This window comes from Mesoplodon densirostris, chromosome 10, assembly GCF_025265405.1.
Source record: "Mesoplodon densirostris isolate mMesDen1 chromosome 10, mMesDen1 primary haplotype, whole genome shotgun sequence".
Lineage (NCBI taxonomy): Eukaryota > Metazoa > Chordata > Mammalia > Artiodactyla > Ziphiidae > Mesoplodon > Mesoplodon densirostris.
Window position 1 is genome coordinate 43,465,593 of NC_082670.1, and position 13,302 is coordinate 43,478,894.

The window sequence follows — 13,302 nt, forward strand, 5'->3', positions numbered from 1 at the left end:
AGAATCTACCTAGGTTCATTTAAGCAGAAAGGAATTAAGGTTGAAAATTAAGTAGTTCATAGAATCCTCCAGAACTCTCAAAAATGCAGAAACTACATTGTGAAACTACACAATCCAACCACATCACAAAACTTGCTTTAATGAAAACATCAATGTTTCTGAGCAACATCTGTGATACTGTGGGATCTAGAGAAAATATTTTTTGTGTTTCTGCATCTTTTGGGCTTCCTGAATACATTTTGCTGAAAACTAGGAATCCTGGGATATTACGGTGAGAGACTTCCTGAAAGATTGACCTAACCCCAAAGGTATATGTTTACATTTCAAGAGAAAATGAGGCCCAGGACCTTGGAGGCATCTGTAGGTCGTAAAAAGTCAGAGAGATACACAAGGCTCATGCAGCCCCTGGAGAGATGTGTGTACATTTCAGAAGGTTACAGTGAGAACCTAGGGTCCTCCCTATCTCATCTCTACAGAGCAGAGGTTTCTCTCCCTCCTTTCAGGGAAGGCAGCTGCCCTGTGTATAAAGAGAGAGTCCACTCCACTCACCAATGGAGTGTCCAGCTGCTTATGGAGGAGCATTTTCCATCTAGCTCCCATCACGTCCCCTCGTGGGTAAGGACTGAAGTGAGAGAGAATCACACTTGTATTAATGGTAAGGTAATAAACATGAAATCTGTCTCTGATCAAAAATACCTCATGTACACATTCAGAATTAATAAAGATGACTATTAAAATCTCAACAAGTGCCTGAAACTAGATTCTAGAAAGTCCTGCACTACTTCCCACAGAACACTGTACACAGATGCTGTACTAATCTGATGCCTTAGGTCCAGTTATTGGGGAAAACCCTTGGTCAAAGATTTTGGTGCAGAAAGTTTATTGGGAACAGCACCTATGAGAGAGTGAGGGCAGTCATACTGAGTAGAGGGAGAAGATGAACTGTAATAAAGTTGCAGCAGAAACCTCACTCCATCCCTTAGGGAGCTCTGGACATTCTGAACTGTCCCAGATTCAGACCAAGAAATTAGACCCTTAGAATCAACCAGTCATCACATACAAGCTGTCTCTCAGGAGGGCGATTTGGCTGCCCACTGTGGGTAGTTCCTGGAGACAGACTCAGCTGACAGCTATCAGCAGCAACATCCTGGCCACTTGTGTTATTACTGAGTCCAAGCTCATACTGCTGGCTGCACAAGGGGCCAATAAATCAAGAGCTAAACAAAGGTATTTTAGCTTAATACTCAGGCATGGGAGACAGGGTTCCTTGAGATGGGTCATTATGTATACTTCAAGCTATAGGCAACACCCCTTTAGTGATTAAATTGTAGCAAAAGCAATAGTATACAAACCTTAAAGTAAAAGAAAGGGATCCAGTATGGAGTCAGGTTTGTCTGTCCCTGTTACACTTGGAGACTTAGTCTTCAAGGGTGGGGGGTGGGATCTGATCACTTCTTCACATTGCTCACTTCTGAATCCAAGGTCCACATGAACGTGTCTGATGGGAGGAAACTTTCAGAAGTATGGTAGTCAGGAAAGGCATACCTAAATCCAAATGTGTATTCCATTAAAGATAAAGTGCTTTCCTGTCCCTGATAGAAGGTGTCATTATACTCAGCCTGCCCTCAGTTGACAACCAGTCCTCCATGTTTTGTGTAGGGCAGGGTGGAGGTGGCAGGGATGGGAAGGAGAGGGTTGGCATCAGGGTTGGGTGCTGCTGCTGGAAACCTAGGCACTTAGCAGTGCCAGTGGCCTGGCCAGCTTTTATGGAGCAACATCTGCACTGAGTGATGAGACCACCATGTTAACAAATATTAATAGTAATTTCAGATGGATGATGAGAGCAGACACAGACATGACATATGGAAATAAAATAAGGTTTACTTATCTAGTAAAGTTTACACATCTTGTCATAGAAAGAAGTTAGTGCCATCAGAATATTGCCAAGAAATCAGTAACATCATCTTTTAACAGATTTCAGTATGAATTTGCATGATCTCCTAAAAATGGGAATAATTGCAGGTGAAAAGTCTGATTGATAGTTGAGTCAAACTTTCTGAAAGCTCAAATGCTCCCCTTTATCCCAATGTCATATATTTAAACCCAGAAAAGCTCTTCACATAGGCTAGTCTGGATATGTACCAGGAACTGCATCATCTGAGCCAGCCAGACTTCATTAGTGTGGGTGCTACACAGTATAAAACAAGATCATAGAATAGAGCAGAGTTCAACCAGAGGGTTCATTGTCACCTTTTTCACTCATCACCTTTGGCCTCCCTGGTTCTCTCCCCAAATGAGAACTAAGAAACAATGATTATTATTAAGAAGCAAAGATTACGTCTGGGCGTCATGGTACCAGATCCTACTCCTGTTGAACTTGAAGTGGTACGGCTGTCTCTGCAAGGGGAAAGCCAACTCTTTCTGGTTCAGTTATTGAAATGAGGGTGAGGAGGATGTATTTTCCAGATCATTAGCTGCATATCAAGTACCAGGGGCTGTGTCAATTTACTCTGCTAAAACAGCTACATCTTCAGTGGAATCCCCACTTGATTAAGCTTATATTCAAACCCTTATTCTCCAAGGCCCAAGTATAACAAGGATAATCACACCTACATCTTTCAAGTTTTGATAGAGCATCTAATCTCTGGGATTCCCCAGGGACACAGTATTTCTTCAGCTTATATTTTGGTGGGGAATTAATATTCCAGTATTTACCACTTGACTCCATAACAGTCTTCAAGCCATTTTGGAAATCGGCTGAGTATGTCTAATACAACAATATACTTAGGAAATAGAATGAATAATGGAAAGCTGTGTTTGCACATCTGACTGGCCCACAGTGACATGGTCCTGAGCCAAAATTCCATTTATTACCTAACCTCTGCTCCATTTTAGCCCATCATGACTGGTGAACCAAAAAGATGTTCTGGGTATCAATGTCAGTTTTCTTTTGTTGATGTAAAAAATGATCACATATTTAGATGCCTAAAACAATGCAAATTTATAATCTCTCAGTTGAGTAGGGTAGAATTATAACAGAGATCTCAGCAGGTTAAAATCAAGATGTCACTTCCAGGCCCTATTCAGTTGTTGGCAGAGTTGAGTTCCATGCACTCGTTGAACTGAGGTCCCCAGGTCCTTGCCAGCTTTCATGCAGGGGTCACTCCCACCTTCCAGAGGCCACCTGCACTCCCTGGCTCATGACCCCCTTCATCTTCAAAGCCAGAAATGGCCAATCAACACTTCTTATTCTTTGACTCTCTCTGATGCCCCCTCTGAAGCAGCCCTCTCCTGTCATCCTCTTGTGGTTGTATCACAGTGTACTTTCTCAAGGATGACTGATCTTTTTTCATTACAGAAGCTCTGGGTTTTTGAACTAACTATGGGTTGGGAAGCTGGTAAGATGTCAAGCCTCCATTATGTGGTTAAATGGAGTTAGACTATTGGAAAGTAGCACAATATAAACTTGGCTAAAACAAATCTCTAATTCTAATAAGGTTTTAAAACATCAGTTTCCTGTAATAAAGCAATACCTCAAAATGTTTATAATTTGTAGTAATTTAAGTGAGTTGCAAACTTTGTCTTACATGAGGGTTGTATGGTTTCAAACACAGAAAGATAAGACTATAAGCTATTTAAAATTTGGTGCATATATATATAATACTATATGGTGTGTATGTGTGTGTGTACATGTGTGTGTTAATATAGGAATAACAAGCAACAGGTATGACAGAGGACACAGAAAATGTGTTTAGTGTCATATGCAAAATGAATAAAGTAACGACTTGTATTTAAAATGTGCACATGTATTTTTGTACTTCATGTAAAAAAGTAGTATGGTTCACATTAAAGAATAATTGGTATTATTTGTATATTGACAAACCAAATATTTTGGTAGTTAATTTAATGTTTATTAGAATATACATTCAGGAGTATACAGTAGATTTCTAAACTAAGCAAGAAATTTATTTCTCTGTCATCTTGTAACAGTCTGGCCATGAATGGTCCAAAGCCGGTATGAAGAATCTGTTTCACCAAGTCATCTGTTGGTCTGCTGTCTCTAGCATATTGGCCTGATCTACATAGTCTGAGGACTTGCGATTATGTCCACATTCCAAGAAACAGGATAGAGGAAGGTGACAGAGAGGGCAAGTTCTTCCCCTGTGTGAGCACAACCTACAAATAACCCCTGGTCACTTCTGAGTACATCCCAGGGGGCAGAGCTTGGTCACATGGCCACTCAGAACCACAAGAAAGGCTGTGGAATATAGTGGACAGTAAGACCTGCATTTATGAAGCACCTACTTAGTTACTATATAAGCCCTTGATATGGAGTTTTGTTTCTTTTCTTTTGATCATCACGAGGAAAGTCCATATAACAATTGGTTTGTCTGGAGTCACAAAGTTGAAAAATTAGTACAAGCACTCAAGTTCCCTGATTCCTGGTTCTTTTCCCTTTTTGCTGTAGCCCACATTGGTGGCAATGTGATGATTTTGGAGCCTAGGGCAGAAGAGGTGTATACACACACTACGGTGTAATCTCAAGTTCCAGGAAATCCAACATGAAATTAGAACACCATTTTAGATGTCTTTAGACTATTCCCTTGAGAAGAAAAATAAAAATGGAAGGCCCATTGATCTACAAATGATGTTTAACCTGAAGATTTTTGCAACTAAATTCCACATGAGGGAATGAGCATCTCTAAGTTTCAGGACCAGCTTCTGACTGGATGATACCAACTAAATCATCATGAAAATGCAGTTGTGCATTTTCAGTCTCTGTCTTGGGCTTTCTCTACAACACAAGACCCTTTAACAAACTCCCTGCTGAGAACCTTGACCCCAAAGATTTCCCTCCTCGGTGCAAATCAAGTTTCCCTTTAAGCAGCTCTTTCCATTGTTGATTAGTGAGACGTTTAACAATGGCAACAAATATTTTATTAGCATCATGATACAGAAAGAACAATGGTCCAGAAAGTCATTCGTGGGGAGCATGGTGCAGCTTAGCAGTTGAATTGGGACAAAGGTGACAGTTTATAAAAGTGATGTTGGGGCTTCCCTGGTGGCGCAGTGGTTGAGAGTCCGCCTGCCGATGCAGGGGACATGGGTTCGTGCCCCGGTCCGGGAGGATCCTACATGCCATGGAGCGGCTGGGCCCATGAGCCATGGCCGCTGAGCCTGCACGTCCAGAGCCTGTGCTCTGCAATGGGAAAGGCCACAGCAGTGAGAGGCCCGCGTACCGCAAAAAAAAAAAAAAAAAAAGTGATGTTGGATTTTAAATATCTTTAAAAAAAAATGCCTTGAGCAACAGCAGTTTACTAAGCTTGCATCTTTCATAAGGACAGAAAATTTAGCCAAACATCAAGGGTCAAAAACTCACCTGGGAAAGGTTGGTAAAAGAGAAATGGAAAGCTCATGGCTCTGAGTAGAAAAGTGATGCTACAAACACGTTCAGAAGCAAATTGTCCTGGTGACCGAGCTATATCATCTTAGGTGCCTTCAGATGTAGAAATGCATCATACTTCCCAGTGGCTCCTTTCTGTGCTTTGAAAAAGAGAAGAGAAAAGGGAGTGGCAAAGTGCTAGCAAGCTGGGACAAATTCCTTTCCAGGGAAGGAACTGCCTCCTCTGACATCTCATTGCACTTGGATGGCCCTTAACTCTCGTGGCAGAAGGGAATGTACGTAACTAGAAACAAAGACAAGATTTCTCCTGCTGTAGCCACTCATTATTCCACTTCATGGGGGCAATTCCTTCTTTTGCAACCCTTTCCCCTCAAGTAGCAATTATCAAAAGTGGTGAGCGGGGTTAGAAATTCTACCAGGGTCACGAAGGGCTTGATCTCAGCACAAAAGCATGGAACATCTCATGCCTCCTGGCTCCTCCGAGTTTACTGTCCTCTCATGCAAGATGCAGAAATAGACTGAGGAGATTTTGTGGTCTCTAACACAGATCCAAAAGTGCTTTTAGGAGGGGGAAAATATTGGACGATTTTGTCATGAGCAAAGCACACTGGAAATCTTCAGTTACACAGATGACTACACAAAAATCCTTGCCTACTGTGGTTTTACATTTTGAGCTAAAACGTAAGTTCAGAATTCATCTTCAGAGGATGGACATGATCTCCATCCCATCCTTCCACCCCAAAAGCTCTTCAGTGGAGAGCAGCTATGTGGGCAAAGGGTGAAGTGGCTGAAGCTGAGATGCTGTGACATTATCGAGATGGTTCTTATTCCAGTGACTCCTTTCTTTTGAGGAACTAGGAGACCTCCTTCTCTGTCAATGACTGGATGAATCATTTTGTCTGGAAGAAACATCTCCCCTCCCGGACAAACACAAAAAAAGAGGGAGAAGGCGGTGGGGAGGAAGCCGTGGGGGCAGGGCTGTCTCAGGGGAAACACACCTGGTTAGTCTCTGCCACCTGGCCCAGGTAGGTGTGGAGTGGCCAGAGGGCAGCCAGGGCCATCTGGCCCCTCCTCTGGTCTCGCAGGCAACTCCTGGCAGCCTTAAAAAGCTTAAGTTCTTGGTTATTTTGGAGGCAATGCTTTTGAAGGCCATGGCGATGCAGATACTCAAAGTGAACCTGGTTGAGAGACCTCCCACGCTGTTTGCACATCTGTCTTCTGTGGCAGGAAATCCTTTGGGCTCTGCGCCACGCCTGTGCAGCAGCGGGGATTTCTGTCTCAGCTGAGCTGGCAGCCCCGGCTCATCTCCCAAGTCATCTCTTTGGGCTCCATGGGCTGGGAATTTTCATATTACGTGTAAAGTGCAGTAAGCACAGGTAGCCTCTGAAAACTCCTTTCCTTCCGCTCTTCCTCCTTCCCTCCCTCCTTTCCTTCCTTCCTTTCTCCTTCCTTCCTTCTTCCCCCCCCCAATCATTGTCTTGGCATCCACCCCCTGAGGTTGGAGCTTCTCTAATTGGTCTGTGGTTTCAGATTCATTCAGGTTCCTTCTGGCAAACATGATACATAGATTTCTGGGTTTAAACCTGAAGCTGAACTTGTTGAAGGAGCTCCCAACAGCCCCCTGCCAGCCTTGGCTGTTGTCAGAGGGAGAGGGTGGGGTCACACCACAGGGCAAATCCTCCTGGTCACTCACCTGTCTCAGCTGCCCTTGGTGAGGTTACCTCGGTGAGGTTACCCTTGCCAATGTTCTTGAGAAATCAGGGGCTGCCCACATGGGTCTCCTCTTCAGCAGATAGGGTAGCTGAGAGGCACTGCAGCATGTTGGACTTACTGTTGACCTTGGAGTCGTGTCCCAGGGTCATCTTAAAATTTGAAAAAACTGGTGAAAAACTTGGTCCAAATCACCTTAAAAGAAGATCACTTCCGAAGCCCACCTGATGAACTGATCTTCATAATGGAGGCAAAACAATGTACTAGCAAACTAAATTTTAAAAATGAGAAAAATAAAAATAAAAGATAAAGGAAAAAATGAGAAAAAAAAAGAAAAAATTTTAATTAAGAAATAAAAGAATAAAGTGAGGAGAAAAGAAGAGTAAAGGAAAAACACAAACTAATAATAAACTAATAATAATAAAACAGACAAGAAACCCACCATGTCAAGGAGGAAACAACCTGGCTTGAATCAAAGTCCCTCAGATCATCAAAAACCAGTTAGAAGGATCACACACCTAGGCCTAACCAAGGCCTTAAAACAGGGGCTTGGAATTCCATAACAATGGTCTAGAAAGGAGCAGGGAATGGACCAAGCCTGGGATAATCCACAATGGTTTTCTCATATTTTAGTCTCAAGGACACTTTACTCTTAAAAAATCAAGGATCTCAAAGATTTTTTGGTTTATGTGGGTTATAGATACCAGTATCTCTTTTATTGGAAATTAAAACCTATAGGATGCTTCAGTGGCCTTTTCATTTCTAGATTGAAAATCTGTAATAATTTTTGGCTCTCAAAGAGCTCATGATATCTATACTTAAAATTTTCCATTTTTTTCTCTGTAAACTCTGAGTGATTGGTGTCAAAATGATGCCAATATTTAACTGGCATCATGATGCCATATGAGAATGTTCTGTTGCAGAAGGTGCATGACTGACATCCATAAAGCTGAAGGAAAGACAGCTTTCATCATAGTTTCATTTTTTATTTACAGATTTGCCAGTTGCTTTGGAATAGATTATTCCTTTCCAAGAGCCAAAGAACTCGCTATGTATGTACATTTCAGTATCTTTAAATATAGAGTTTACAGCTGTAGGTTGGGAAAGCAAGTCTTCTACACTTTCTTCTTTAAATTGACAATCCATCATGCCCCACGTCCCTTTTATTTAGCATGGGTAGCAGGGTCATGGACATGGTACCAGTACCTCAAGGGAGGGAACCAAGATGCTCCTACATGATTATTTTTACAACTGTTTATTGACATATAATCTAGATTCAGAAAGGTGCACAAATCATCAGTATAGCTTGATAGCTGTTCACGCATTGAATTCCCTATTCAACCAGCATCCAGATCAAGAAATTGAAATAGAATGATACCAGCTCCCCAGCTTCCCCCAGCCTGCTTCTCAGTCACATCCTCCCCAAGAGTATCCACCATGCTGTTAACAGAATAGATGATTAATTTTTAAACTTTACACAAATAGAATCACACAGCATTAAGTCTTTTATGTCTGTTTCCTTTGCTCAATATTTTTTGTGAGATTTAGCTATACTGTTTACTTGGCTATTCTAAGATGCTGTGTAGTAGCCCATTTTGTGACTGTAATGTAATTTGTTTATCTATTCAACTGTTCCTGGGCATTTGAGTGGTTCTCAGTTTGAGGATATTAAGAATAATACTGCTCTAAATATTCTTGTCCAGCTCTTTCAGTTTGCACATCTGTTCTTTTTTGTTGGATATATACCTAGTAATGGAATTGCTAGTTTATAAGGATGCATATTCTTAATTTTAATAGATACCACAGTTTATACCAATTTAAATACCCAACACCAGTGTGTGAGAGTTATTTCCTCTCTAATACCTAGTATTGCCTGCTTTTCTAATTTTAACCATTCTGCGAATGTGTCCTGATGTAGCATTGTGGTTTTAATTTGCATTTCTCTGATGTCTAATGAAGCAGAGCATCTTTTCATGTTCTAATTGGCCATTTCCTCCTTGTGAAGGGCCTGTTCAAATCTTTTGCCCATTTTTGTGTTAGGTTGCCTGCCTTTTTTTCCCTCTTGGTTGAAAATGTTCTTTATATGCATTGGATATGCACTCTTTGTCGGATGTAATCTTGCATGCATTTCCTCTCCTCCCCACCCACTCCTGGTGACTCTTCAATGCCACCTCCTACTATTTTACCTGTTACTTGCTCCTGTCCAGACACTGGGCTTCCTGTTTCTGGAATATGACAGGCCCACCTCCACCTCAGGGCTCTGCACTAACCCCTCCTTCTGCCCAGAACGTCCTTCCCCAGAGATCCACACAGCTCCCTTCTTCAAATCTTTGCTTCAAGGTCACCTTAGTGAGGCCTCCCCAGTCTCCCTACTTGGTCTTGGAACACCTCTTACCCATCCCATCGCCCCCTTTCATTGCCTTTTACTTTTTAAAAAAGCTTTGTATTATAGAAATTTTCAAACATGCACAAAATGAGAAGGAATAGTATAAGTACTCTCCCTCATGCATCTGTTATCCAACATCAATAATTACCAACTCTTATAATTCTTTTTTATTTATCCATAAATACTTCAGTTTGCATTTTTAAATAAGTACTTAAAAACATCACAGACACGAGGACATCGCCAAATTTAACACATCAACAATATTGTGTAATACCAGTCTGTATTCAAATTTACCAGTTGTCTCAAAGACGTTTTGTTTCAGTTATGTTTGAATAAAGGTCCAAACAAGGTTTGAAAAAGTAATCAATCAATGATACTTTTTTACCATTTATTCTAGGCTTCAAGCTCTATTCATTTTATCTTTTAATTTTATTTCAAAAACCTGAGGAATTATATGCATTTCAGAGGAATTGTGAGTACATGTTCTGGAAAAGCAGAAGCCAAAGTAAAAATTAGTTCCAAATATGATCTTTCTTCAATATCATGATTATCCAGACTATTCATTGGAATGCAGAGCTACAGATGATGTGCCAAGATTCTCAATTCTTGAAAATCCAAGTGAAAAAATAATTGTAATCCCCAGAGTGGATAGCTTAAAAGTTCATACAAATGTGCTACAGTGTAAAAAATATGTCAATAAAAATAATCAAATATGCGCTAATCTTCATATTAAGAAAGAACAGTGTAATGAAGTTCACAATTGGGAAACATGACTATTTCAAGAAATTAAATTGCATGCATTAAAAGATATGTATTAAATTCTTATTGTTTGTATCCAAGGTCTACATTATGTGCAGTTATTCAAAGGCTATTAAAACTAATAAAATGTTTATTTATATTGCCTTAGACTGCCTTAGACATAGATTTACACAAGATTTTTAAAGATTATTTTGATATGGGCACAGAGTAAGGTAGCAGAGACGAGAAGAAAGAAAACACATTGCACTGAGAATTAAGAGATCAAAGCATTGGCATATTCTCTATTTTTAACCAGATATTTTATATTTGTGATGTCAACAATTATTTGCCTCAGCATCCTTCTCTAAAATGAGTTTAAAATCCTCACCCTATCTTTTTCATAGGGGGTAAATTTCTTTGTAAAGAAGAATTCTCTAAAGATACCAGTAATATTTTCCTTCCAAACATACCATTTTTTTGACAAGCTGTTTTCAACAAATACAAGTGTTTTCTAACTTACTCCTTTTCTTTCCTTTTCTTTGCAAAAACTATAGATACGCACATTTAATTTTGAATTGAAAAGAAAATCTCGTAATGTTGAGTTTTCAGTACATGGTGCATTTGGTGGCTATAAACATTGAGGGAAACATGGCCTTACACATTGGAGTAAGGTCATTCTTTCCAGTTGCAGCCACATCCAAGGGGATTTCACCATTCTCTCCACACACCAATTGAAATACAGTGTTGTGAAGTTGCAGCAACTTTAGAGACACCCAGTGTCCTCATTTCAAAGTTCAGCCAGCTCCCTTGCTCTTTACTGAAATCCACAAACAGGATGGTACTTCACTTGACTTTTGAAAGTACTTCCATATAAATGTTTCTCTCTCCCTTCTTTCTTTCACAGTCAATTTTCTCTCTTCTCCTAATACCTAAGAGAAATGAAAGCATCTCCATCCAGACTTGTAAATGAATATTCATAGCAGTGTGACTCAGAAGAGTCCCACACTGGAAATAACCCAACTTTCTATAAACAGGTGAATGAATAAGTGAAATGTAGTCATACAAAGGAATACTATTCAGCAACAAAAAAGGGAATAAACTATTGGTAGATACAGCATCATGGATGAATCTCAAAAATGTTATGCTTAATGAAAGAAGCCAGAAACAAAAGAATATGTAGTGTATGATTCCGTGTATATGGAACTCTAGAAAAGAAAATGCTCAATCAATAGTGTTAGAAAGCAGATCAGGGGTTAATGCAGCCTGAAGAGGGGTAAATTATCTAGAGAAAGGCTCAAGAAAATGTTTTGGGGGTGATGCAAATGTTCTATAGCTTAACTGTGGTGATGGTTTCACAGGCACATACGTTTGTCAAAGCCTATCAAAATATAGACTTAAAAACAGATGTATGTTATTGTATGTAAATTATCCCTCAGTCAAGTTGTTTTTAAAGTTAACCTATTATATTTATTAAATACTTACAGTAAACAAAATCAAGTTTTAGTTTATATTTTGGATTTTAGGAAGAAAAGAAGAGAAAAGAGAAAGGCAGGAGATTAAAAAAATATAATACAGATCAATTTCAGGCAGTTTTGAAATTGTGAAATGAGGGGTGAGTGAAATAGTTATTTGATTTGTTTATTTTTGTTTGAGGATCTTTTGTGTACTCAGAAATACAAAACCATTGCAATTATTTTTGCCCTCAGAATTTTCTTTCCCCTGAGTAATATTATGCACAAATTTCATTTCATAGGCTTTCATGCAGATTTTCATATAAATACATATATTTGGGAAATAATGTTTCTTTGCCAATTTCCAACACAGAAATTAGATAATACTAGGCATAAAAAGTTATGTGGTTAAATACTTTTTTTTAAATTCCATGCCTAAAGACCAGAATCTCTAAATTCAACAAGCTCTTCTAATTTCATCAGCAGTTAGTCTTATGGAATTCAGAATTTGGCACCAGAAAACCACATTATTCCACTGACAATTAGATAATGTGGTCACGTCCTTAGAAAGCACCAACATTAAACTTCAGAAAAAATGAAACTGGAAATTATGATTTTCCTTAACAGCATGTATATTTTTTTCCTATTATCCACCATTCCCTCCTTTTCCCCCAAGCTGACTAATTTTCTATCTAGTGTTCAATGTTTTCAAGGCATTTAATTAGCTTGAATGCTTAAAATTCTTCAGAGTCTTATTTTCCTATTGACTTTAAAACAATATGGGATTTGGGTATGTTAACAAAGACATCACAGCACTTTTTGCTTTTCACAAAATTTAAAATGGAATAAAATATGTTTGAGTACATTTTTTGTTATCTAGATACAGCAAGTTTCACTCAAATAATAAAAACCAGTTTCACCAGCACAGAAGAAAGTAAGTACTCCACTTCCAAGGAGTTATTTAATGAATGAATTGAATGAGTAAATAGATGAAATAGGAGAAATAGTGGCAATTATCAACAACAATGAGGTTTGATTCCACACAATCTTAGTCATGTCACATGCATTTATTCAGGAAAAACTGTTATCACCTCTTCCAGGAATTGTGCAGCATTGCCCATTGGCACTGCAGACAAGGGACCAAAGAAGCCACAATCTGGACTGCAGGCAGCCTGTTTAGTTAGTGTAAAAGAGAGCAGTTCCCTAGTTGGCTAGGGTAACAGGGGTGTTACCAAAGGTTTTGCTGGCATTAAAGTAGCAAGGGTGAAAAACAGGAATTCTGTTCTACACATTCACAGTTGTGTGATGGCAAGTTACTCTTAGCAAGCCTGTTTCATAAGCCCTCACCTCCTTGGTGTCACCGAGGACATGGTGGATAGATTCTGGGAGTTTTCCATGATTTTAGTAGGACTAATACTGAAACCAAGCAGGACCCTCTGGGGCTCCTGGGCACTGAAGTCTTTCTGTGTCTCCCGTTTCGTGTTTGCAGAGAATAGGTTTCAGCCTCCATGACCTTCCCTGAGTTCCAAAGAGCAGATTCAAACAGTTGCTAATCAGGGAAGGGAGGGGATGCAGAAACAGGGAGGAACAGTCAAGAAACAATAGTGCAGCCT